Source organism: Embiotoca jacksoni, unplaced genomic scaffold (genome assembly GCF_022577435.1).
Source record: "Embiotoca jacksoni isolate LCO1_2020_lvr unplaced genomic scaffold, fEmbJac1.0.p SCAF_1, whole genome shotgun sequence".
NCBI lineage: Eukaryota > Metazoa > Chordata > Actinopteri > Embiotocidae > Embiotoca > Embiotoca jacksoni.
The window spans coordinates 26,585,245-26,609,571 of record NW_027185229.1 but is presented as its reverse complement, the minus strand read 5'-3'; the positions used below and the strand labels follow the sequence as shown (position 1 = coordinate 26,609,571).

General features: G+C 39.8%; 1 protein-coding gene across 3 annotated transcripts in view; it reads left to right on the top strand.

The window, feature by feature from the left end:
• The first annotated feature begins 10,226 nt into the window (after positions 1-10,226).
• ripor3 (RIPOR family member 3) overlaps positions 10,227-24,327 on the top strand; it is a 46,957-nt gene continuing 32,856 nt past the window's right edge. For 2 of the 3 annotated variants that reach the window (XM_069150757.1, XM_069150766.1), the window contains exon 1: positions 10,227-10,653. The gene's annotated coding sequence lies outside the window, so the exon portion shown is untranslated. Of the gene's footprint in view, positions 10,654-11,829; positions 12,563-24,327 lie in introns of those variants that run through there. The other variant, XM_069150776.1, reaches the window with a different exon arrangement.

Genomic DNA, 24,327 nt, shown 5'->3' with positions numbered 1-24,327 from the left:
CATTTGTGATTTTCGTCAATCGATTCAGTGTCAGTTGGAAAAACTGAGTGGTTCCTTTGTGTCCATGTTTTGGGAGCATTTCTGCATTAGGGAAAGCGTCTGTTTATGTGAAAATAGACTAAGATCTTGTAACCACCAGCTGATCACACGCTCGACTCTTACTCGCCAAGGTTAAACGCACAGTAACTGCACTGTACGCTTTAATATGCAGCCACAGTGCAGCCACTGATACTGGCAGACAGCCATCCGTGCATACAAAAAACAAATCAGTGCGCAAGCCATTGTCGATGTTTACTTGACTCCGTCTATCCGGCGCTGCATCGTGCATGTAAAAACTTCTGTTATGGTTAAATGTGCATGTTGAATATCAGTGATGTGACTGTGATGGTGTCTTTTTTTTTTTTTTTTTTTTTTTTTTTTTAACCTTTTCATTGGTGGAGACTGCAACAGAAAAGCTCCTCCTCTGGAAACTATCCTCCACTCATACTGAAATGAAAAAACAAAAAAAACCTGCAGCCTATCACTTATTAAAGCTTTCAGATATAGAGCCGAAGAAGGAAAAAAGAATTGCAATTCATGTTCTGACATGTTCTGTTGTGTTGTGAAAACATTACTTAGACTGAGGGGGAAGGAACCATATGTGAATTTTTACGGGTGTAGTTCGGTGTTTTAAAATACCAGCGATCCAATCATTAAATACACCCCTGGTTTGACTGGTATCAGAGTATTTGGTCTGCTAATGCTTATATATATATAATAATATATATAAAAAAAAGTGAGAATCTCTTCATATCACAGGATTTCCTGGATTCTGACTTGTGAGTGGATCCAGTTGAAGAAATAAAAACTAATTTGGGCGGAAAGAATTCTCCAAAAAATGAACTTTTGTTTTGATAGTTGTTTGGAAACTGCTATTAAAGCAAAAGTGTTCCGCATTCAGCAATTATATACTACAGATCATTTTGATCATTTTTTTTGGTGTCGTTTTGGCTTCATATAGGTTTCGCACAAGTGCTGTCTTTTAACCAGCAGCGGATCAATGAGGACACGTCGATTTTTACTCTTAACCTTGAACAATAAGTTCATGAGCAACTTGTCAACGAGAAAATCTTCTGCGCGTGTTTGGCTAAAATACACTTTAAACAAACAGAAAGACAAAGAAAAGGCAGCAGAAATGAAATCACGTGACCAAGCAGCGCAACACCATTTTGTACCAAAGAAAAAGATTCTTTCATTTGTTTATTTACAAGCAAAAAGAGAAGTAAAAAAACATCTATTTTGTGATGTAATGAATTCAGTTGTTTGGGAACAATCTCTCTCTGTTTGGAACAAAGCTTGTGAAGTGTTTTTCTAACGTGGAGAGCTCGAACGAGGAGCCCGCTGAGTGCGACATCATTCGGCCAAGGAAGAGTTAAATTTATTCTGCATCTGTTCCATGCACCCCTGCAATCCCCGCAGATCCTGTCTGCTTTCTCCTGCTTTTCCTCCCCTCCACTCTTCATCCCTCCTCCTCCTCCTCTCCTTCCTTCCTCCCACTGCTTGGCCCCGAGCCCAGAGAGAGAGCTGCAAGACGGAACAGATTTTTTTTTTTTTTTTTTTTTTTTGCCCCCACTCCAAACAAAAAACAAAAGAAAAGACCCGAAATGTTCAGATCTTGAGAGTTTCTGTTCCACAGATGTAAAAAAAACACAAAAAAAACATCAGTCCCCTTTTGAATTTCCGACCTCCGAGGAAAATAAACCACAATACGGGCCAAGGTTTTTGCATCTTCGTATTGCAGCGTTAGTAGCTGGTGAACTCACTGGTCTCCCTTCCCACGTGGGGAGCCGAGTATCTCACTCTCACGTGCACACACACACACACACACACCATTCACTAATAATCCGTCCTATAGTAGTGAACCGCCACCCACATCTACATCGTCTTTTTCATTCCTCTTCTGTTTGAAAACATCTTTGTCTGTTCCTGCAAGTGAACAACCTCAGTATTTAAACCAAAACCAAGGAATGTGATTCAGTGAATGAGAATCAGTTTTATAAACACAGAAAATAAATTAATAAAACAAATTCAATTAGCTGACTACATTAAGATGTGCTCGATAAATTAAACAAAATATATATATATATAATTGAAAGTCTGTTTGTTGCAATTCAGTTTAACAACCCACAAACTACATCTTCCAAAGAGGCCAAACAGATTAATAAACACAACATAAATATTAACACGTTTGTCGAGCCCTCCGTTTCACACACATAATAAACACACTGATGGCTTCTCGCCAACAGCAGTACTTGTGTTTGTGTTTGGTGAAAAATAAACACGTTTAGGTGGACGTGCGCGACTTGCCTTAGCGACCAAAATTCAGTCGTTATAAAGTAGGTCGGTGTTCCTTCCTCCTCTGCAAAGAAGCCGAGATGGCGACCGATGAGGGAGGAAAAGGTGCCGTCCAGGGATAAATGCGGGTGAATGCTTTGTTGCACTGAAAACTGTAATACAGCTAAAGTGGACTGGCAGTAGATATACTGACTGGTTGATTGCAGATTGGCTGCAGCTGATGCAGTTTAGGGAGCAGGTGAGGTGGGCGTGGCTTCCAGGTGAGATGAGGGAAAGGCCCTGCGTTCCAATATCCAATACGACCGTACTATTTAGTACGCCATAAAAAGATTTAGCATGGTCCCAATACTTAGTATGTTAAACGTAGGACGGCAAAAGTACCAGGATGTCCTACTGCATCTGGTCGTATTTTTATTCTTTGCAGGCCGGCATGCTGCTCAGGCTGTTCTGACCCACAATCCTTTGCGTGGCCGAGGATACGCAAAAACAAAGGAGAAGAAGAAGAAGAAGAAGAAGAGGCATTAAAAGGAAGGTGAAGTAGTACGTCCCAATGGTACACATACTACATGCAACAGTAGATACTTTTTTAAGCGAAGCTGTAGTCCGTACTAAAAGTACAAAATGAATAGTATGCGATGTGGAACAGCTGCACTTTCCTTCTCGGTTCTCTTCTCGTATGACTCAAATTGTGTCTAAACGGTGAAATCTGAAACTTGTTTTAATGTCCTTCCAGATCCGTATTCTTGTTGTTATACCGGTCCATGTTGTCGTTTTGTTGCTGTTCTGTCTGCGCATCCGGGATCGCTGATCTTTCCTCTGTTGCTCTTCCTGAAAGGTCTCTTCCCATTTTTCACAGATTTCCTCTCTGAAATTTAGGGGTCAGAGGTTAGAGGGGTGTCGTGTGCTCTAGAAACTTAAAGAATTTTTTTTTAAACCTGGACTCCATCTGAACCTTATCTAGACCTTATCGAGACTCTATCTGAACCTTATCTAGACTCTATCTGAACCTTATCTGGACTCTATCTGAACCTTATCTAGACTCTATCTGTACCTTATCTAGACTCTATCTGAACCTTATCTAGACTCTATCTGAACCTTATCTGGACCTTATCTATTGGTCTAAATAAAAAAAAAGAACCTGAAGTGACCCTAACCTTTAAATTTTTTTTACCTCCTGTAGGTTGAGCTGTAAACGTGCGTTATTAAGGCTGATGTAGTTTCATTTGAAGGTTAACACACAAGCTGAAAGTTGACCCGTGGACGCTGTGAAAAAACAACCTCTTCATTTCATAAGTGGAAGTTGATTAAGTCATGTTTTGACTGCGCGTGTCACAGCAGATTAGTGATATTTCCGAGAGATAGAGGGGGGAGTCGCATCTCCGCAGGCTTCTGTAGACTATTGTTCCCCGACGTCAATGTCAATTAATGTGAATGATTACCAAAAAAAAAAAAAAAAAAAAAAATTGGAGTTCTCTGAGCTAAACAGTCATTTAATTTGTATTTTGTGCTTCATCAGAGGGAATACTGTGGAGAATTACAAAAAAAAAATAGAGATCTTAATTCATCTCTTCTATATCTATGCCTCATGTAACGGTGTAGCTGACCCAGGTAGAGCGTGAACACAAACGCTGCCTGTCAGGACTTCAGTTCCCTCTCGGCACGTGTGTGTTATTAGTGCCTAACACAGCAATGATGAGCTCTCACGTTCACATGCTAAAAATGTTTGCGCCCATGGCACACTGCATGTATTTTTAGTTTGGTGCTTGAGCTCAACATGTCCTACTTAATTTCCAGTTACAAAACAGACTTGTATGAGGGCCCTCCTAGATTGGCGTAAATAGTTTTTTAAATATTCATATTATTTCTAGAATAAGAAAGTTGAAGTTGGTCATTGAACCAAATTTGAGGATCTTTATTTATTTCTTGCACTGCAATTTATTTCTGTATTTTATGTCTTACATGGCACTGTAACTTGAATCCTTCCATTTCATACATGCATTATCCGATTTGCGCTTTTCTTTCTTTGATTTTAATGCAGTAATTACCGTCTCTGACTCTTTTTAAATGTCTTTTTATGTTGTGTTTCTTTTGCTTGTTTTTATGCTTTTAATATTTTTATATAAAGCACTTTGGTATTGAAATGTGCTACACAAATAAACTACCTAGACCTTATCCGGACTCCATCTGAACCCTATCTGGACTTCATTTGGACTCTATCAGCACTTTATCTGGACTTTATCAGCTGTTCTATTTTCACCATGAGGTTTCTGGATGCATCATTGTGCATGTCCCGTTTGTGTCAGGTAGGCTTTTTAAAATCATGTAAACAAGAGGAGCAATGAGCCCGGTTGTTCCCATATAAGCAGAAAAAACACAGTTTGCATGTAGAGCACACGAATGTGGCTCTCGATAAGAGGGTTTCCCCGAAGACAAGAGGATTAAAGGCGACTGTGCCAAGATGTTGTGCTTGTCGCTCACGTGTGAAGCAACAGAGACAGACACGCCTTGGCTGCTGCAGTTTCCCCCCCTTTGGCAGCCATGTTGACTCTGCGGTCTGGTCCACGGCTGTTGCTATAGTAACTGATGCTGATCTGCTGAGCGCTGGGCATCTCGCCCTGGCACTGCTGTAAAGGACGTTGCAACATATTCGCAAAAAACACAGACCAGCAGTATGATCACGGAGGAACTGCTTTCATTGTGAAAGCCCAAACTCTGACCTGCTGACAGCTGAGATCGTATGAAAATACATGCGTCTCCTTCTGATCTGATCTGATCTGATCTGATCCGGTGTGTGATGAAGACATGGGAAAAGTTTCAGTCGGATCGGCTCAGTTTTTTTTGTTTTCTGGAGCTGGAGATTTAGTCGGAGCTTCTCTGCACAGACTGCAGTTCAATTTGTGGTTCAGTTTAGTATCAGTTTCAGAGTGACAGTAAAAATCGGATGTTTGTCCTCAAACATTAAGGGAGCCGTATTTATAAAGCTTCTCTGTACAAACAGTTGATTCTAATAACAACAACAAAAAAAAGAAATTTCCAAGAAGAATTATGACGTTTTCTAAGAATTTCCACTTAAAGTGTAGATCACAAAACATCTTTCGCCCTTGAGAGAGCTCCTGAAGGGGAAACCTATGATTTGGGAGGTGTATAATAATCCTTAAACGCTGATGTTTGTGGTCGATCTCACTGGACACGTGCTCACGTCTCAAACTTGCCGCACCGACACAATAACGCCAGAAATGAAACGCGATCACATGCTCTTGGATTGAAAATGAAAAATGCAACAGTGCAGCAGTGACGACACACTGACGCAACCTGCCACAAACAAAAACAACGCTTTCGCTGCCTCGTTTTGGGACTCAGTGGGTTTGATTTCCGCTGGATGTCGCTGTCCGTTCTGTGTCATAAAGAGTGCATCTGTTTTTTTTTTATTTTTAATCAACCAATCACATCTTTTAAAAGGATGCTTCATGCCTAGCAACAGGGTCACACCACACCTTCTCACTTAGTAAAAAGTTTTTTGTTTTTTTTTTGCTTCGAGTTTCTCTGAGAAGTTCCTGAAGCTCAGACTCCTTGATATGATTTTTTTTTTAAGGCTTTAAGTTATGAATTTCTCTGAGAGGATTCTTGAAATGTTTGTGAATACATCCCCTGTTTTTGTTTTTCTTACATTTTATTTCACTGTTTAGAGGGTAACAGGAGAGAAAAGTCCTACTGTGCAGACAGACAAACCAAAGTTGGAAAAACTGGAACACTTAAAGTGTAAAAGGGGAAAAATGAACTTCACTTATAGCAACATATTAACAGCAGAGGGCATCCTGCTCCAATGGTAGAGGACATCTCTGTGTTCACTTCAGCACAGTTCAAGAGGCTAAATATATAAAAACAATACAAATACACACTTCACAAGCAAGAAAAAACAATATCTGGTCAGCAGGTTAATCACATGATTAACTTTTCTATTTTGCAGCTCTTAGGGTTGTTGCTTCAGAGTCATAACGTAATGTAGGGTTTGAGGTTTGGTTCTATGTTTCAGGGATAATTTTACTCTTTAATATTTGGCATTTAGTTGTTGTTTTTTATTGGCAACACACATTTTTCGATTTGCTTTCTCAAAATTCTTCACACAGTTGCTAATTTGGACAAATCTGAACATAATTTTTCCATGTTTTGACCAAATGTATTCAATACTAACATGTTTTCTTCGTCAAACTAAATCAAACTGGTTTTTTGCACAGGTTTACTTACAAATAAAATACTCGTGTAAATTTGACTGCACTCGCTATTCTGCTGCATCTAAAAAGAACATTTTGAAAAATGAACGTAATTATTGTGCTGTACAACAATGAGCTCTTATTTTCATTCCTTGATGACCTGCATGAAAGACTGCAAGGTGAGGAAAAGAGCTGAGGCCAAATCCGAAGGGTTTTGTAACAGTAAAGCTGTGATGTGGCGTTTTACCTTTGCAGACAGTCAAAAGCGTGGTCACCTTTTCCTCCACGTACTCTTCGAGAGATTTTCCCTCATGATCAGATGTCCCTCAACGACAGCTGGATGTTGGCACTCGAGATTTTCCAGGGATGCTGTAACAATAGTTGAAGAGAGGACGTAAGGTGTTTATAAAGAACATGCAGCAAAATGTAGAAAACAGAGTTCACTAGCAACTATAGCTGCATTTCCATCTTCATGAAGTGACTGTAACCTATCTAGCATATTGTAATTTTTCGGTTTCATGCCTGTGATGAGAACGTGTCAGAGTAGAAGTGCCCTCTTTTTAACATGATTGACTCTTGGTTTATACCCATTAATTAATTAAAATATACTTCCACTTCTGGAATGGCGCCTGCTGTTTGTGTTTTTTTTGTTTTTTTTTGGGTCAGCTTGTTCGGAAGACGTCTTTTTAGGAGACAAACGGCGTCAACGTTCAAAGAGTCATCAAAGAGTTGATCTGGAGTCAGACATGAAGTGATTTTGGTGTCATTAGTGCATTTAGGATGTGAGGTTAAATATGAGCCGCATATCGGTAAAGAAACCTATAGGGAAAAGTCTTCAAAGAATGTCTGCATTTTACAGATTTTCAAAATAAAAGCCCTATAAAGGAAGTTATTCCCATCCCTAAAGTTAACCGAAAACCTTTTTCTAGTTTTTAGCTCTGATTCCTTTACACAAGTGAGGTTAGAACAGTCTGTATTATCCCAACACTGTCCTTGAGTAAACTCAGTGGGGGTCCTTACAGAGATAGAACAAACAGCACACATACATATACACACACACACACACATGCACAGTCAGCTGTTACAGCGAGTGTGCGATGAGGGAGTGGAGAGGCCTTCACATACACAGGATGCATTCGTCTCCCCTGCTTATCTCTCCCTGCCATATGTTTGTGTGTGTGTGTGTGTGTGTGTGTGTGTGTGTGTGTGTGTGTGTGTGTAAGTATGAGCCAGCTGAAGTACATATCAGTGTATATTTCAGAGTTTAACAGCCAGTTCATGATGTGTGTGGGTGTGTGGTATGTGCATTTGTTTATACTATATATATGTATATATGTATGTATGTATATGTGTGTGTGTGTGTGTGTGTGCAGAAATACGTCTGCATTTTAAAACGTTCATGGGTGTGTTAGTGGGCGTGTGCATCTCTATCAACAGATCATTCATATACAGTACATATCAAAATACTGACAGCTGATGGCCAAAAACTTCTATTCTGTCCAAAATATTACTGAACAACGTGAGAAATATCAGCTACCGCCTTATAAACATATCTTTGTTTGTTATTGCTCATTAATCGCAAATCATGTTGGTAAAGTCATGTGATTCTGTTTATTGTTGGGATTTTGTTTCCGCCCATTAAATCTGGGCCTTATTTTGAATGGCACTTTTACGGTATTATTGTTTTTTCTTTAATTGTAATTCAGCTGCACAAGATTCTTTTCAAAATAAAAGTTGCAACTAAGAGCGGCGGAAAACTGTTTACTGAAGCAGCTACAAAAAAAAACAACTAAAACCAAACTTTCGCTGATGTCGACGTCCATCAGAGCTTTGAGTCAGCTGGCGGATCTGCAGAATTTCACCTGACGGCTTTTTAGCATGGTTACGTTCATGAGCTGCACATTTTTTGATGTTTAATGTGGGAATAACAAAACAAAAAAAACTCAATAACAAAAACAGAGAGTGACAGTAAAGAGATCTCCAAGGCAACCGGGCTTAACTGCACCTTGTTGTCCTCCTAATGTAGCGAATGTCATCTATTCTTCGTTGTTGTTATGTGGTCATAATGGTACTCGATTCCATTTAATTAACTAATTAACTTGATTAATTATCAAGATAAGTCGTATCCGCCGACATAAATGGGTCCTACGCCACAAACATGCAATAGTGTGAAAAAAAAACAACATTACAAAATGAAGGATTATTATCATGTACATTAACCTGCATATCTGTTTCCTCTAAAGAGAAGATTTCTTTCGTACTACTTTGCAAATTTGGCATTATGTTATGGCGAATCTACTAAAAAAAAGAAAAAATTTCCCCTTGGGGATTAATAAAGTAACTACCTATCTACCTACCTACCTAAGACGCTAGCACACCTGGCTCTTAAAGGGACACGACACCCCGACCGGTTTATTTAATGTTACGTCCAAAACACGCCTGTGATTAATTTAAGAGACTCTGTACAATCCCCTTTGAACCGCGAGTCTTAGTTTGAGCTCAGATTATCTGCGGTTAAACTAGCAAAAGTGGATTTGGACGCATCTTAAAAGCAGTGACTTATTTCTTAATTATGGTCAAATGATGCTTTTAAGATTTGTTTGTATTTGCAAAATATGATGGAGCACCAATTCAAAAAAGCGCTTGGCAGAAAAGAAATTGTATTTTGTTATTACCTTATAACAAACCCTTCCCAAAACTATAAAGTACAATATTTTTGGATTCTCTTTCCTCTCTTTTATTCTCTGGAAAAGATAATTGGCTAAGAGAGATCTCACAATGTTTCGATCCAAAACGTACAGATTTGATGAGTCTCCCTTCAGCATGCAATGTTTATGTTTTACTAACGCACGGCCATCCATCAGGTCATAAAGCAGCAGTGTTACTGATGCATGTGGTCGGTGCCGGAGCCAAGCTCTATAGTTTTAAAGCCAAACATGAGTCTCGCCAAGTGTGAGTTGGGGGAAGGGGAAGAAAAAAAAAAAAAAAAAGAAAAAGAAGGGAAGGGAAGGGAAGGAGGAAGAGGAGGACTTCTGAATCATTTACAACTTTAATTTAAGTAGTAAGCAAAAAGGAAGGGATGGAAAAGGAGTGGACGGTGAAGATGAAAGAGGAGTTTATGAGGATTAGAGGATAAATAGGAAGCAGAGGAGAGAAAGGAGTATACCCCCAAAGGGAGAGCAGAAATAAATAAAGGGATTTCAAGTTTAAAAAAAAAAAAAGGGATTTTGGTGGAGAATGAGAGAATAAGATAAGAAGAGACAAAGACAGATCAGAGATGACAGAAAGAAGCAATGAATCTTTAAAAAAAAAAAAAAAAACCTGATTGAGAAAGATGGGCAGAGGAGAAAAAGAAGGAAAGAGGTGAATGAGGAGCTGCATAAAGAGATGAATGCAGCTTGACAAGTGCTTAAAGTGCTGAATGTGAGAAAATAGCTGAGACGGACAAAGAAGGAGCTAAAATGAAGATCAAGACAAGAAAACAACAACAACAACAACAACAAAAAAGAAAAGCGGTGATGAGGAGAAGGAAGAAAGAAAGAAAAGGCTGAAGGACGTTAATTGAGGTCGACAAAAGGAAAAAGGAGCTGAAAGAGGAGGAGAGAAAAAAAGCTAGAAAAAAAGGGAGTGGAGACAGAGCTGAAGGAGGAGAGAGAGAGAGAGAGAGAGAGAGAGCAGGGCTGGAAAATAAAAGTGTGTGACAGAAAGGGGGAGAAGGAGGAGAAAGAGAGAGAGAGAGAGAGGAGCTCTGAGGAGGAGTGAGGAGACCTGAGAGAGGAAGAAGGACGAGAGAGAGGAGAGAGCTGAAGTCACCGCCGTGGTTCTCAGCTCTTTTCTGACGTTGTTGTGAAACCCTCTTGAACTGCTGCTGCTGAGAAGACTATCAGGACGGAGCAGGCAGCTGCCAAACCCACTGACACACACACACACACACCCAACACACACACACACACACACACACACACACACACACCCAACACACACACACACACACCACACCCAACACACACATATATATACGTAGAGCTGTGTTGGATATGACTTGTCCGCGGAGGCAGTTTGTTGCGGTGGACCTGGAGTGGAAATAAGCAGCTCTTCATCCCGTCAGGTAGGTTTTTTTTTTGGTTGGTTTTTTTTTTAATCTGTTTTTAATGGTTGCAATGAGTCATGCTGAGATGCATCGATAATATCTAGTGCTTCAAAAGCTTTAACTCCAAAGCCTTTGCTTTGGGAAAAATGTTGTCTTTTGAACTTGTGTTGAATGTTTGCTGGTTCATTTGCTCAGAACATTTCCTTCCAATTTTGTATGCAACTTGCAAACATTGTTGAGATTTGACTTAAGAGTCTGTTCAGGAGAGCAAAAACCTATTAATGGTCATTAAAAAAAAAAGACAAGTTGTGTCTTTTGACACAAGCTGTTTGTGGCTTCTTTTCTTGAGAGTAAGAAAGCTTTGTTTTGCTTGTTCTGGCTCAAAAACTCCAAACTCGACTCATTGGAAGTTGTTGCTGGGATATTTAGGAGCAAAGAAAGTGTTTAAATCTTCTGGACAGGTGAGTTTCCTCGGTTTCCGCCCGGTTTAGTGGATGAAAAGTTTCTCCCTTAACGACGGACCCATGAGCAGAGCAGGGATGCTGGTTCTCCAGGTTTTTAATGGCTCAGAGATTAACCGGATGTCGTTGGTCTGAGCTGCACTACTATCATATCTGGCCTCATCCACTGTTATTGCTGAAGAACACAAGCCCCCCCCCACCCTCCCCCCCCACCGCCGCCCTCCCCTTTCCCCCTCCCCCCCCCCCCCTCTTTGCAGTGTTGTTTCGGTTTATTTTCTGATCTTAAGTTTCATCTCTACAAGAAAAAAAAAAAACCCAGCTGCAACACGATTCTGCTTGTAGGAACTTTGGCTGAACTTCGGTTCAGTTTGCGGTCGCAGCATCTCTCAGCGATTCATTCGCTCACTTCTACTCTTCTTTCTGTTGTGTTGTTATGACTTTTTGGGGATTTTGAGCCACTGTGCTGCACAAGACTGTTTTTAAGTTTTTTTCATCTTTTCGTGTAGCGCTCGTAATATCGTAGACCATTTTCCGTAAGGTGACATTTAGTAATTTAAGGATGGGGGCACGATTTGGAAGACTTTGGAATAGTCGTTGAAATGCGTTACTCCCGTCAGAAGGTGGCGGTAATGCGCCTAAAAGCTGCCGCCCATTAAATAACAGGGAGAAGAAGAATAGTTGCTTCAACGTCCGTAAGTGCATCGTTAATAACTCCTAATCCGTTAGACTCTCAGTAGCTATACAGGGAAATGTCATGTCAGTAAATTATTAGGGTTATTATTAGTTCTTTATTATCCATAAAGTGATTATACTTCCCACTTTCTTCATAAATAATACCATCTCTGATCACAAAAAAATGACTCGTCCTGAACTGGTTTCTTCAATATTAGCTACTCAGGTAGCGATACATCACAAAGTCGTCATCGTCTCACCATCACCTATTATTTATATTGCCAAATTACAAAAGAAGTGCTGAGCATCGCAAAAAACACAACAACAGTCAACGGTTCATCCTAAAAGCAGCGTAACGCTCATATGTTTGTGTTCCAGCAGTTTGTATTTCCATTGTGTGATTTTCTTTACACTTCTTTGTTTTTATGGTCTTTTCTTCTCTTTTTAAAAAAAAAATATCTTTCCCGATCTCTTCCAGTCTGTCACGACATCCTTGTACTCTCTCAGGAAATTTAATTCTCTACTGTTCGGCATAATCTGACAACATGTTTACATTCACTGCACCGACTGGCATCTTTTCAGCGTTCGTGATAGATGCCAACGGAAGATTTTGTTCTTTTTTTTTTTTTTCCCCATTTGGAGCATTTAGACTGACGTTCATCTGTTGAAATTGATTCAAATTAATTTTCTTTCAGTTTCAGATTTAGTCTGTTTTTGGATACGAGGGTATTCACCCTTTTCCACTGCCAAGTACCAGCTTTATTCTACTCAACTTTACTTGCCTTTGGTACCAGGTACTTTCCATGATTTTGTTTTGAACTGTTATTTATTCAATGAATAAAAAATAAAAAGCATCTGCTGTGGTTTTGGCTAATTAACAAAGGCGGGTTTTGTGCAGGACGTCACGTATCATGAACCAATCGGTTATTTGCACTTAGTTTGTTTGGGTAGATCAGACTGTTTGACACACTAAAAGAAATTAGGTAAAGTCTACTTAATATTTGTCCATACAAAACTGATTACTTAAAAAAAAGGGAGTAATAGAAACTCTTAATTTAATATCAATAATAAATCAATAGGACTAATTAAACATTGGGTATTCAGAAAAGGTTAGCTTTACTTTAAAAAAAAAATACTCCAGGAGTTGATCTTGTCAATTAGTTTGTATTTAACAAAGGTTGCAAAAGGACTCTCTTTATTCAGCAGACACCAAGGGTCTTCTTGAACACTTCAAATTTGTCCAAAATATATAAGCAAACCCAGAATCGGAAGCTTCTTGGGAAACTCATGGTCGAGGGCGTAGATCAGTCCGATATCCACACCTAATGCCCGATGGAAAACTCCCTAAAAAAGCATGTACAGTCAAGCCAAGTTGGTACTGGCAGTGAGTCTCCTTTCATTTTATTCTACTGAACTGTTGTCAAGATTTCCCTTTTCCTTGTCTGAAGTCTTGTTTAAATTATTTCCGAACATCAGATATCATCACAGCCTCATCTTCCAATGTTCCTTCTCCTCTACTTTTTTTCGACTCTGTCCCGCCTCGTCTCCTTCTTTCTTCCTCTTTTTCTTCTCGTCCTCTCCCATCATTTCGCTCTCCTTCCTTTTCGGAAGGAAGGTTTTTGGCTCTCAGAGCCGGAGCGTCGGTTTCTCATGAACTCCCTCGGTGAGTGCAGCTCCAACCGACAGAGCTGCCAGAGAAAACATCAACACAACAAGCCGGGTCAGAATCTGGTGCTCTCCCTCACCCCCTCTCACCCCCGTCCCTCTCCCCCCTTTCTCCCCCTTCCTCCTCCTCACCCTTTCTTTATCTGCCCCTTATTCTCCTCTACATCTCATATGTTTTCTTTCCTCTCTCTTCCAACATCTTTTTGTTAGTTTCTCAGTGTTGGTGAAGTTCCAAGTGCCCCGAGTTCGTGGTTTGTCAAGTCCAATTAGTATTTTAGCTGTGTGTGTGTGTGTGTGTGTGTGTGTGTGTGTGTGTGTGTGTGTGTGTGTGTGGTAGCGGGGGGGGGCAGTCTACATGGGTCAGCTCAGCTGGAGGTCACCGGTTCAATTGTGCTCGAATTAAACGCTAAGGCTGGTCGTCGTGGGGAAAGTGTGCGTGAGAGACACTTAACAATAAGAAAGTGGGAGGGGCTTTCTTTGTTGTTCGCCGAAGCTCTTCCACATTTACCAGTTTCGTACTAATTGGTTCGGACTTCTCAACAACGGCACCATTAGCCGCGAGGATGCCGGCACTTTGGAAATGATTCTTTACCACTATGGGATTAAACGGTGTTTGTCTTTGCGGTCAAAAAGAGGCGTGCAGATGTTTGGTATTGTCGTCGTCACGGTTTTAGTGTCACTCTGATGCTGTTGTGTTTGAGGAGGAATTCTTCAATAAAGTGTGTAACGGCTGTTGAAAGGAGGGACAGTAGAGGGAGCAGGCTCAATGAAGGATGCACCGGCTGACGACTGAGTAACTTTTAAATGTATCTGAAGCAGCTGATTGTGTGTTTGTCTCACTATTTAACAGATGTTGGCTGTAATTCACAATTATTTTTTTTTTTTGCTAAATAAAAAGTAATTAAAGAAGATATTTAGATGTAGATGCAACTTTAAAAAATGATGGCTCATTGTTGTCTGAGTGTGTTTGCCAGGTGTGAAGGAGCCTTTGTTCTCTAATTAAGGGTACTACATTTAGTAGTTTTACATGACTGAATCATATTAGTAACACAGGACATGAATACAGTACATACAGTTTCTATGGTCACCAAGGTCAAAGGTTTTGGGACATGAACCATTGAAAATCTGGGCAGATCCTAATATTTTTTGCCATATGGGTGCAGAGACAGACTTGTCTCAACAAAGTGTAAAAGTTATGTTGGTCCAATTATGTTGGTGCACAAAAGTTTGTAGTTTCAAAATAACGGGCTCTAAAGTTGGGAAACCACAAACTTTGGCTTTAACTGTGAAAGATTTGCGCCGTGACTATTTTTCACCAAATAAATAAACCAACAAATTGTTCTGCGTTTTCTGTGTGTACGTGCTTGTGTGTGTGTGTGTGTGTGTGTGTGTGTGTGTGTGTGTGTGTGTGTGTGTGTGTGTGTGTGTCTGCAGTCGGTGAGGGATGACTCATCATTTTCTAAGAGGTGTGCTGCATTTGCTATAATTTAAGGTGTGCGTGTGCAGCTTCAGTAATTTACAACAACAAGCTCATCCTGTCAACAAACCTGCTCTATTCCCAGATCGCTCCACCTCCACCTATCATCCTTAAACACACAACCTCTATGCTGCTTCTAATTAGTCACATGACATCATCCCAAGCAGCACTTTTTTTTTTTTGTCTGGACACATCTGAAAGCTTATCTTGCCCCCACGCTCTGTGACCTCCAGGTCCACAAACCCTCTGGAGAAATGATGAACTGAAAGAAAAATCCACCGCAGGATGAAATCCAATCCCGCTGCTCCACATGAGAGCTTGTCAGCCTTTTTTAAAAAAAAAATTTTTTTAAACAGGATACGATCAGTTTATTTGCCCATTCTGACAAAAGAAAGCACCATAAAGCTGCTCATTTGCTAACAAACGATATGAAGCGTCAACCGAGGGAAATAATCCAGAGAAACAGATGGAAGTACGATACTGAGGCTGATTAACTGCAGCACAGTGACATGTTTAAATTCTTTCCAGAAGACATTTCTGGATGAGATGGAGCAGGTTCGGCCAACGGAAAGCTCAGTGAATCTATGCAGAGCTTCTGTTTTATCTTTTGAATAACTAGTGTGGATGGTTTGGAAAGTTGGAGTTTGTCACCTTTTAAAAAAAAATAATTATTTCCTCTTTAAACTTTTAATTTGCACTTGAGTTAAAAAATTTACGTTCGTGCCAAATTTAAAGATTTGAAGAACATAAAACCATTAAAAGCATCAAAACATAAGGAAAAGGACATTTAAAAACAATTAAGAACAGTGATTAAAACATTAAAAACAGTCATTAAAACATGAAACAAGCTAAAAAATCGGATAAACGTTACAGCGCAGTTTAAGAAATAAAATACAGTAGATAAATGCAGAAATGCAAGAAATTAATCAACTGATGAGTGGGACGGTTGTAAGGTCACAGTGACCTTGACCTTTTGATCCCAACATCTGGTCAGCCCAGTTATTGGGACCAAGTGTGCCTTTGTGCCAAATTTTAAGAAGTGTTCACAACAATCGAGTTGATACGAGGTCACGGTGACCTTGACCTTTGACCGGCAAAATCGAATCAGGTCATTTTTGGGACCGAGAGAACGTTTGCGCATTCTTGAGTTATCACTTTTTAGTGTCGGGGAGGAACGGGGGATGGGCAACCTGAAAAAAATGTAATGCCACGCTAAGCTAACTATTTCCAGGTTGTATCTTCATATTATATTGCACGTACGGACACAAAAGTCGCATCAATCGTCCTATGGGAGTCAGTATGCTGTATAATATACAAGGTATGTTAAAAACAGGTTCTTTTCTCCTTTCAAAACATCTGTACTTACAATTAGACACCTCATTTAAAAGCTCTAAAATGTGCTTTGTATTAATGAGAAACATAATCGATTCAAGAGTAGGAGTGATTTATTTTGCGAATGGTGGAGATCAGATTTTTTTTGGAAGGAAACTTTCCCATTGTTCCATGACAGCTGCGGTGAAAATATGTCTTTAGTTTTGTAAGTGGGAGTGAAGACAGACACAGTCTTTTTTAAAAAAAAAAAAACTTTTTATTGTAATACATAAAGGGACTTTTTGTATCAGACCTCTCTGAAAAGAAGAAAGCTGCCCCCCACTCCCTTACTGGTTTCAACGCAGTTCGACTGGTCCGTCGGCTGGTTTTGGTCAGGTGTGCTGAGCGTGTCTCAACAGATCTCCGGCTAAATTCTTTGTCTTCTTTTCAGTAAACTATCCTGTTTATTCACACGTGTCAGCTACAGTCAAAAGTCCTCAACAATTTACTTGAATGAACGTTTTATCCCGGTGGCTTCTGTGTGTATTCAGCGTCACGATTTCTTGTAATGTCAGCAAATATTTCAAAATTGTTGCGCTTCCCTGCAGTTCAGTTACAACTTTAATTGTTTCATTGGCCTAAACTCAACATAAGGATTTTGAAAAACATATATTTAAGGCTTTTCCTGAACAGTCACACACTTGGCACATTGTGAATCTTTTAAATGTTTGCGACCATTGAGAGTTTTTTTTTTTTTCCACAATTCACTGCACTGTGCTGACTAATAAAGCAGGAATGCTGTAAAAAAATCTTTAAAATGAGCTTTTTATTCATGATCCCAAGCCTTATGGAGTGTTTTTTTTTTTTTTATCGTTACTGTCAGACAAACTTCTATTGCTGATCTCAGTCAGCATTTTTATTGGCCAAGGGTTTGAAATGATTTCTGGGTAATGGCAAATCATCCAATGATGTCAAAATTAGGAAGTTTCACGTCAATTAAATGGTAATTGGTGAGTGAGAGTGTTGTTGGAGCTTGAAAACAGGAAGTTGTTGCACAAAATACTGTATTTTTATGGGGGCAGAAATCTCTTTCATATGACTATTTTACCAATATTTCACGTTCTCCATTTACAGTACATTTACTGAACTACTATAGGAGCACTCAACACCAATTCAGAGGCAGAAGTTGCACTTTTTGTTTCACAAGCTTTTCAGATTAAGAGTTTACATTGTTAAAGATGAAACAGCGATGCCCAAGCTTTTTGCGCTTATGACCCCTTAATACACAGATTGTCACATTTTGATGCGTATTCGCACCAAAGAAAATGCTCTATAATCTTAGATTGATTGAGTTAAATAACAGTCAAATTATGGCATTTTACAAAAAAGCAAATATTAGAAAAAAGTCTCTGAAAATACCAAAAGTTTGTGTCGTTTTTTTCTTCTTTCCTCTCCCATTAATCATCTCGCGACCCCTCTAGATTTATCTTGTGACCCTTTGGAGTGGCCTCACTCTGAGGTTGGGAACCACTGAGCCAAATGTTATAAATGTATATTAAGCAGCAATAATTCAGTTTTATAAACTTATCAGTCAAATAATGTCATACAGTATACAATGATATCCATCAAAGGTTTTACAGGAAACTTTGACTTTTGATTTTGATTTTCACCACTGATGTTTTCGGCCTCTGCTCTACTGCATTAAAGTCTACCATTTTTCTTACATGTTTGGGTCTTATGTAACTTATTAACACTGCACACAGAGACACATTATTAGTTTAACACACCGTTAGATGGACCTGACAGCTCGGGTAGTAAATTGCAGCCCCCAGGGGTCCAATTTAATAACATGGAGCTCAGTTCTGACCGTCTGCCTCCATGACCTCTTCAAATATTTAACTTTTGAATACATCTCAGAGCGGTACGACCCATTTTGACATTTGACATGACGGTTACATTATTATTTCACCTGCCGAATAGATTTTGTGAATGTAAACAAACCTTTTAAAACAGCGCTTTTCTTGTCAAAATGCTCTCTGGAGTTCACAGCGACAAATGGACTTTACTGGTTCGATAGAATTGAAGCAGAAACGTGTTATCGACAAAATATATTACGGGAGATACGTTTTTGAACATTTTCTTTTGTTTTACTTCTCTGTAACTCTGCTGCTTTTAGTTTTTTGGAATAGTAAATAGTGTAAAACTTTCTGTGTTTTCAGTTTGAAAATGGTTGCGGGAAGCCGATTGTAGCTAAAGTCAGTAATCGCTCCTGGTTTCTCTCGTTTCTGCGTTGCATTACTTCACGGAAAGATTTTACGACAGAACATATTCTCGGGCAACAGCTGAATAACGGACAAAAACCCCATAATGTCTTTCTGTGATTATGGGGCTGAATGCTGAACAAGACTCGCCTTGTACTTCACATTATAGTCGCAGTAGAGCAGCAGTTTGGGTGTTATTGCTGCTATAAATCTGTCTTAAATACTCGTGCACGATTTTTTTTTTCTTAAAAGAACCCGAGCTCTGACTTCTGATTCTGATGGACTTATATATCAAGCTTTTATTCTTACCGCAAATTAACTAATGTAAAAGCTTCATATCGCTGTTGAATATTTCCAACATAGATTGATTTCCTACTTCCCAGACGACTGTCTGGACATACAGGAAGTTAAAAAGCTTTAAAATGAACTAACAGACGAAGAAACTGGCTTTACTTTCAGAAGTTAAACCACAACTTGCATCAGTTATTTGAATTGATTTGCTTTGATTTGTTTTGATACAGCTTTGAGGCGTGGAAGACCACTTCATCCAGCAGCGCCATTTCGAAATCGTCACATTATTATTGCAGTGGTTGCAAAACTTAGGGTTTGGGGCCCTACGGAGAGTCACATAATAAATCTATGTCCTCGTGAGATGATGTTGATGTTGATGTTGATGATGATGATGATGATGATGGGCGGCGGTTCTGTTTCACAAAGTTGTGTTTATATTTTGGTGTTTGTTCTAGCGGTTGAGCTTAATTAATGAATAAGCCCCATTTAATGGAACTGGAAACAACACATACTGTAGCTATGAAACATAACAAGGAACTCCAACCAAGTGTTGCTTCTTTTTTTTTTTTTTTAAGCGGTCAAAAACCAAAAGGTTTTGTAATCCAGTGGTTAAAGCGCAAGAATTTGTTGTATTTTTTAAAAAATAATGAAAATATATTTGATGTAAAACCATCCGGAAAGTAACTATCAATATTTATGCTTAAGTAAATAGTCTCTCCGAAATATAGTTGAGTAAACAAATGAAGTAGTCGTGGAAAAAGTACGCAAAAATTGTTGTCGGTGAGTTTTGCTTTCCGTCATGGAATATTTTCATCGTTTCCTTGAACGCACCGAGAAGTAGAAGAAAGGGGAACAAGACGGGTATAAATCAGCCGACTCGGCTAAATAATCAAGCAGTCCAGGTCTTTCACAACGATCGAAGAGTCCCACGAGTCCAATCTGACGCGACACACTTGGTTGCTGCGACGCTCCCCGACGCCTTCAAGCGCTGACAACCGCCCGGGGTCAAAGGTCAAACCCTCGGTCTGATCTCCGACAGGTCGGCCGTGTGTGTCAGTCTCACGCCGAGAAGATTTTGGGATGCGTGTAGTGTTTGTTGGTTGAATCTACAATATGACAACCTTCAAGCTAAAAAAATGAACGAACAATATTGAGGTAATTTACTTTAAAATCTTGAAATGTTACAAAAAAAACATTTTCTTTCTGTGCTTTTCGTCAGACAATCCAACATCAACAATATGCTCATAACACCTTCACAACCCCGTTGTGTCTACATGCACGTGTGTGTGCATGTGTGCGTGTGTGTGTGTGTGTGTGTGTGTGTGTGTGTGTCACGTGGATGCGTGTCTGTTGGTGTGTTTTATCATTTCCCAGCATGCAGCCTGGTACCCCCCGCACGAGCCCTACAGCTTCTTCTGTTTACTACTGATAGGAGATAAATGTGCTCGTCCTCAGGCAGACGCACAGAATACCTAAATGTGTTATTTTTCAAATCTGTCAGCGTGCAAAAATACCTTTTTTTTTTTTTTTTAAATGGGTTTTGCCATTACACACCCGCTACGACATAAATTCAGTTTTTGACCCATTTCACCAGGGATTTCTCAATAATACATACATTTCTTGTATGAAAGGTGCTATAAAAATAAAATGTATTATTATTATTACAGTTGTGGATCGCTGTTCCATGCGTTTGAGTGGCAGGTGCCGGAAGGCGTGTGTGTCTGTACTCACCGTGGCAGGTTTTCAAGTGGCCGGGTCATTTCCCAAAAAGCATCTGGTTTTTCTTTCTTTCTTTTTTTTTTTTTTTTTTGTGCTCTACCTGCTGAGGAGAAAAAAAAAAAAAAAAAAAAAACATCTGATGAAAACCGGTGAAACGTCTCTGTCCTCGCTGGATTGACTCGAGACGACAAATCACGACCTTGCGTTAAACGAACAACAAGCGATGTGTTTTAAGGGTGGATTTTCTGAGCCGAAATGCCCCCTCCTACCCCCCCCCCCACACACACACACACACACACACCCTCCACCCTCCTCGATAGTGCCATTCGTCTATGTTGAAACGCTTGTGGCCCTCGAGAGGCAGAACAAGAATTTCCATTTCACACTTGGGTGACGTTCCAGATTGGCCCAGCTCACACCACGGGGCCCTTTCAATGGCCAACATTATGCCGAGTTAAGTCAATCATGTCAAAAGGGAGAAGAAGAAAAAAAAAACTCCGGTAAAAAAAAAAAACCCTCTCTAGTACAGTGAAAACTAAAAGATAAATCATTATATTTATCTTCTAAGAGACATGATGAGAAGAAGAGCAAGTTGCAAAAAGCTAGTCATACAATTGTAGGATTGTAAGATGCAGTTGTGGCAATACTGCAGATTTTCAGTCAGATTTTCCAAACATTCGCCTGCAGAGCCACGGGGAGACTCGTCCTGCACGCTGTGCCACATACTGTACATGCATTCTCATTTGTATCGGGTTTCTGCTCCATGAGGGCACAACGGGACAGATATGCAGGAATTAAGGTAACATTATGCCGACACCGGGGTTAAAGGAAGTTGAGGGAAGGGCGTTGTTTTTATAGTTTAGGTCTGAATTCCCAAATCCCTGATTTCTTTGTGAAATCGCCTCCATGTACATTATAAAAGGGATTTTTAGCGGCAACGTTTTCAAACTCCAGGACAGCTGTCGTAGTGAGTGCAGATTAAAATCAAGGGGTACTTTATATCCTTTTGGACGCATGGCAACTGTCGAGAGGCTCCAATTCGATGAGTTTTCTGCAAGTACCGAAGCTACTAACTCAAATAATCCATATTCTAGTGGTCATAAATCTGGTAGAGCATTTGGATTTTTAGAAATCCTCCATACATGTCTTTTTTTTATCAACCTGCAGATCAGGGTTAGCGGATAAAATATTTCATTTTTGTAGAAGCTGGTTCAAACAAACAGCAGATTTCAAAACCAGATGTAAAAAAAACAAACAAATTGTCCAAAATCAGGCAAAATCTAGGCCCAAAAGATTTCACAGGGTGGTTGAAGACGACGAAGAGGGATTTAAAAGGAGTGGAAATTAAAATACTCCATTAAAACTTCATCTTTTGTTGTGCTTCGAACAGAAGTTCATCTCTCACTGCTGCATTAGTTGACGTATTTCACCTTTAAAAACATTTGAAGGAGTTTGGCCCAAATTGTTGGTTTAATGGCCCTTTAAACATTCAAATTAACACGTGTGGATCAGCCACTCGTGATGAGTGGACGCCGACTGACACGGTAATTGTAACACAAACCGACTGATTGCTGATGAAGCTCGAGCTTCAGTGAGCTAAAAGGGAAGATCACGTGTCCACCTGCTGAGCTCCAGATCACTCTGAACGCAGCGACGGCCGGATCGGGAGAACGAATACTGCTGCTTCGGGCACATAGAAGTGTGTGTGAGCGTGTGTGTGTGTGTGTGTGTGTGTGTGTGTGTGTGTGTGTGTGTGTCGAAGCAGACGTTCTTTTCTAGATTGAACCCACTGGCCTCACTTCCTGCAGAGCGACTGGGTATCAGATACAACACAAACTCGCACACAAACAGCTTCCCGCCGCGATCCGTATTCCTATTTTCTTCGACTCGGAGTGTGTGTGTGTGTGTGTGTGTGTGTGTGTGTGTGTGTGTGTGTGTGTGTGTGTGTGTGTGTGTGTGCGTGTGTGTGTGTGTGTGAGAAACTTGAACATTTCATTAAGCTGGCCGGACACTGCCGTGTTTTTATTCATCTTGTCAGCCATGTTAACTTAAACTTAGGACATGAGGCAGTTTATTGTCATTGTAAAAAAAAATTTGTTTAAAAAATACAACGAAATTGAGTTGGCAACTCATCAGTTCGGCAGCAATGAACAAGGTAAAAGATGTATGAGGAAAAAAAAACTAAAAAAAAAAGATAAAACAACACACCATGGCTTGAACAATAGACGTATAAATAAGTGTAATAAATATATGAGATAAAACAGGCATCAACGGCCTTAAAGGGCAGTGCATTGTTATAGTGTGGTTTTTATTGGCTATTATTAGGTGTGTGCGTGGGGGGGGGGGGGGGGGGGGGGGGAAGGTGGGTTGATGGAGGCAACAGCTCTGGGGAAAAAGCTGTTCCTCGGTCGATGCTGGAAAACTTCACGTTTGAATTGTCTTTTCTCACACGGACCATAAGGTTTAGATCTGTTTTTTGGGTTGTTGTTGTTTTTTTTTTATTCCAGTGAAGTTTATTTATTTGAAATTCAGATTAAAGCTCTTAAATTAACATGTTAAGTACAATAAAATCTGTGTTAATGTAGCAGAAAACAAAACTCATGTCACTTCTTTTATAGCTCCTTTAAAAGTAACTTTAAGACAGCAGTTTTAAAAGGTACGTGAATCTTAAACCGCGGTTACGGCTGTGAGACGCTCCAGTAAACTCCCGCGAAGTGCATCTCTTCTGCTAGAACAATCGGACTCTGTGGGGATTTTTTTTTTTCTGAAAGAGAGATTTTTACAAAACCCAAACAAGAACACTTCAAGGAGACACAGATGATGTCTGTTCGGCCACCTCTGAATCCCTCTGGAGACGTCGAGCTGTTGCAGAAGGTTAAAACAGGTTTAACTCGTAGTGATGCAAAGAGCACATTTAAAATCATTGTTCGGGGAATCTGGCAGCTGTTATCTGTTTTTTTTAAATATTATTTCCAGTTACTTCTGTTTTTTTTTTTTTTTTTTTTTTTTACCATTTATCAGCTTTTGTGAGCAAAGCTTCTCTTTAGTTTCGACATCCTGTGTAAATTTGATAATTAGTTGTTGCGTGGAGACGCGACCCGACATTTCAACGAGTAAGTGCGGCTTCCAATTCTGAATTTTCAGATTTCAATCGCAGGTTGTGGCTTTAATTCGGCACCTGAACGAAGTACCGGAGCCGTCATTCAAATATTGATTTATCACAAAAATGTAAATTCGAACCATCTTCCACGCGGTAGTTGAGATAAATTTCCAGCCTACTGTTAGCGGGACCCCTCCGGTATCGTATATCACATCTGCCGTGAGCATCTCTTAGTGTTTTAAATCAGCGACCTGATGTCTGCAGCATGTGGACGGATAAAGACCCGCAGACCCGCCGGACTCGTCACACTCGACAAGAGTCGTTCATCAGGCTGCGTTGGATGTGTGCTACGATAGTTAGAGTCGAGGCGGACCGCAAACTGTCTGGTTTAGATTCAGGGTTCACGATAACGGACAGTAATGCTGATACTTAGCATGTTATACTGTGTTCACAACCTTAGCTTAGCATAACGCTAATTAGCCCCCCCCCAAAAAAAAATAGATAGATAGATAGATAGATAGATAGATAGATAGATAGATAGATAGATAGATAGTACAGCTTAAAAAAAAGTACAGCTGAAGCTCATGAAAATGCAGTTTTCCAGGAACAAAAGTCAAATAATGAATGTTTACAATTCAACTGTAAAGACCTCATTTTCGGGAAAAAAAAAAAAAAAAAAAAAAAAAAAAAAAGCAGCCATTAATCTGCTTTTTGGATCTCTATGCTGTCCTTTTC